The 3,222-nt window shown below is 56.5% G+C and overlaps 1 protein-coding gene across 3 annotated transcripts in view; it reads left to right on the top strand.

The window, feature by feature from the left end:
- Positions 1 to 1,805: 1,805 nt before the first annotated feature.
- The window catches only part of EFS (embryonal Fyn-associated substrate), a 43,456-nt gene continuing 42,039 nt past the window's right edge, over positions 1,806 to 3,222 (top strand). Inside the window, exon 1 of one of the 3 annotated variants that reach the window (XM_075569071.1) lies at positions 1,806 to 1,972. The gene's annotated coding sequence lies outside the window, so the exon portion shown is untranslated. The remainder of the gene's footprint in view (positions 1,973 to 3,222) is intronic. The other 2 variants (XM_075569069.1, XM_075569070.1) reach the window with 2 other exon arrangements.

Raw genomic sequence — 3,222 nt, 5'->3', positions numbered from 1 at the left:
AGTGCTCAATGTCAAGCAGTAGCTGCAAAGGCAAACAAGATCTTATCTTGCATTAAACAGGCAATGGATGGAAGGGAAGTAAACATAATTATGCCCCTTTATAAAGCATTAGTAAGACCACACTTTGAATATGGAGTACAAAAAATTGGCACCACTCCTAAGAAAAGACATTGTGGAACTAGAGAAAGTGCAGAGAAGAGCCACCAAATTAATAAAGGGGATGGACAATCTGATTTATGAGGAGAGGCTAGCTAAATTAGATGTGTTTACATGGGAAAAGAGGCGTCTAAGAGGGTATATGATAACTATATACAAATATATTCGGGGACAATACAAGGATCCCCTGCTTCCCGAGTTACGGGTGCCGGTATGGGTGCCTGTATATCTGCAAAGTTTAAATGTCCGGGTCACGTGACACGGTAGATTTAAATAATGCCGGGAGATACTGGCAGGTGGTCCTCGAGGCTGAAATGAATGCGGTTCAGCTCCGGAGACCCCCTGCGCTACTACGCACATCTGGATAATAGGGATTTTGCCCATTACTGTAGTATGTGTTGGGGGTAGAGGCGGTGGGTAGTAGGGTGCCCATTCATTGCCATCGGGGTTATCTTTGCTCCCACTGAGGGCATATGTAACCACACTGACAATCACTGGGTGTATTGGATAGTATTGGTTCTCTTCTCTCCCCTTATTTCTTCGCTTATCTCCTCCCTCTCCTCATTTCTTACTTTCTCCCCCTCTCTCACCTTATTTCTTCCCTCCCCCTTTCACCTTATTTCTTCCCTTCTCTCCCCTTATTTTTTCCCTTTCTCCCCCCTTATTTCTTCCCTTCCCCCTCTCTCCTTATTTCTTCCCTTCTCTCCCTTCTTCCCTCCTTATTTCTTCTCTTCTCTCCCTTCTTCCCTCCTTATTTCTTCCCTTCTCTCCCTTCTTCCCTCCTTATTTCTTCCCTTCTCTCCCCCCTTATTTCTTCCCTTCTCTCCCTCCTTATTTCTTCCCTCCCCCTCTCACCTTATTTCTTCCCTCCCTCTCCACTTATTACTTACCTTCTCTCCCCCTATTTATTCCCTTCTCCTCCCCTACGTACCCCTCACCTTGTGTCCCCCCTCACACTGCGTCCCACCTGACCCAGCACGCCCCTCTCCCTGTGTACCCCTCACACTGTCCCCCCTCACCGAGCACACCCCTCTCCCAGTGTCCCCCCCCTCTTCCTGCGTCCCCCCTCTCTCTTCGTGCCCCCCTCTCCCTGCATCCCCCTCCAAGTAATACAGTCAGACATCCCCAGGAATGTGTATGTGACGTGTGTCAGTGGGTCACGGTGTGCTGTGTATCACTCTTTGTGTCAATTTGCCATTAACTGTCACTGTGTCACTGTGTCTGTGTCACTTTAGTCACTGTGTATGTCCCCTTATTTCTTCCCTTCTCTCCTCCCTCTCCCCTTATTTATTTCCTTCCATCCTCCTCTCCCCCTTATTTCTTCCCTTATCTCCCCCCTCCACCTTATTTCTTCCATTCCCTCCACTCTCCCCTTATTTCTTACCTTCTCCCCTCATTTCTTCCCTTCCCTCCCCCCTCCCACTTTTTTCTTCCCTTCTCTCCTCCATCTCCTTATTTATTCCCTTCTCTAGCCCTCTTCCCCTCTTCCTTCACTTCTCTCCCCCCTTATTACTTCCCTTCTGCCCCTAATTTCTTCCCTCTCCCCTTATATTTCTTCTCTTCTCTCCCCCTCTCCCCGAATTCCTTCCCTTCTCCCCCATCCTCAATTATTACTTCCCTTCTCCCCTCCCTCTCTCCTTTTTTTATCCTCCCTCCTCACTCTTCCCCAATCTCCTCCTATTTCTCTCCCCACCTTTGTGCTTCTCCCCTCCCCCTCTCTCCTCCCCGTCCCCTCCCTCTCTCCTCCCTCTCTCCCTGGCTGTACTATGGAGGACAGGATCTGAGGTGACCCAGGATTTCTAAACTCTCTTTTGGGGTGAGCACCCCCCCCCCCTCTATATGTGCTGCTCAGTTCTAATCGGACTGCTCCTCTCTCTCCCTCTCTCCCCCTCCCCTCTCCTTCTTGTATCACTCTTTCTTACTTTCCCTTCTCCCTTATTTCCTTCTCTCTGTCACATCAACACAACCTCACCCAGCACACCCCTCTCCCTGCATCCCCCCTCACCCAGCACACCCCTCTCTCTGCGTCCCCCCTCACCCAGCACACCCCTCTCTCTGCGTCCCTCTCACCCAGCACACCCCTCTCTCTGCGTCCCCCTCACCCAGCACAGCCCTCTCCCTGCGTCCCCCTCACCCAGCACACCCCTCTCTCTGCGTCCCCCCTCACCCAGCACACCCCTCTCCCTGCATCCCCCCTCACCCAGCACACCCCTCTCCCTGCGTCCCCCTCACCCAGCACACCCCTCTCCCTGCGTCCCCCTCACCCAGCACACCCCTCTCCCTGCATCCCCCCTCACCCAGCACAGCCCTCTCCCTGCGTCCCCTCTCACCCAGCACACCCCTCTCCCTGCATCCCCCCTCACCCAGCACACCCCTCTCCCTGCGTCCCCCTCACCCAGCACAGCCCTCTCCCTGCGTCCCCCTCACCCAGCACACCCCTCTCCCTGCGTCCCCCTCACCCAGCACACCCCTCTCCCTGCGTCCCCCTCACCCAGCACACCCCTCTCCCTGCATCCCCCCTCACCCAGCACAGCCCTCTCCCTGCGTCCCCCCTCACCCAGCACACCCCTCTCTCTGCATCCCCCCTCACCCAGCACACCCCTCTCCCTGCGTCCCCCTCACCCAGCACAGTCCTCTCCCTGCGTCCCCCTCACCCCTCTCCCTGCGTCCCCCTCACCCAGCACACCCCTCTCCCTGCATCCCCCCTCACCCAGCACAGCCCTCTCCCTGCGTCCCCCCTCACCCAGCACACCCCTCTCCCTGCATCCCCCCTCACCCAGCACAGCCCTCTCCCTGCGTCCCCCCTCACCCAGCACACCCCTCTCCCTGCATCCCCCCTCACCCAGCACACCCCTCTCCCTGTGACCCCCTCACCCAGCACAGCCCTCTCCCTGCGTCCCCCTCACCCAGCACACCCCTCTCCCTGCGTCCCCCTCACCCAGCACACCCCTCTCCCTGCGTCCCCCTCACCCAGCACAGCCCTCTCTCTGCATCCCCCCTCACCCAGCACACCCCTCTCCCTGGGTCCCCCCTCACCCAGCACAGCCCTCTCCCTGCGTCCCCCCT

The sequence above is a fragment of the Ascaphus truei genome, chromosome 13 (assembly GCF_040206685.1).
Source record: "Ascaphus truei isolate aAscTru1 chromosome 13, aAscTru1.hap1, whole genome shotgun sequence".
Taxonomy (NCBI): Eukaryota; Metazoa; Chordata; class Amphibia; order Anura; family Ascaphidae; genus Ascaphus; species Ascaphus truei.
This window is presented reverse-complemented; position numbering and strand designations above follow the sequence as displayed.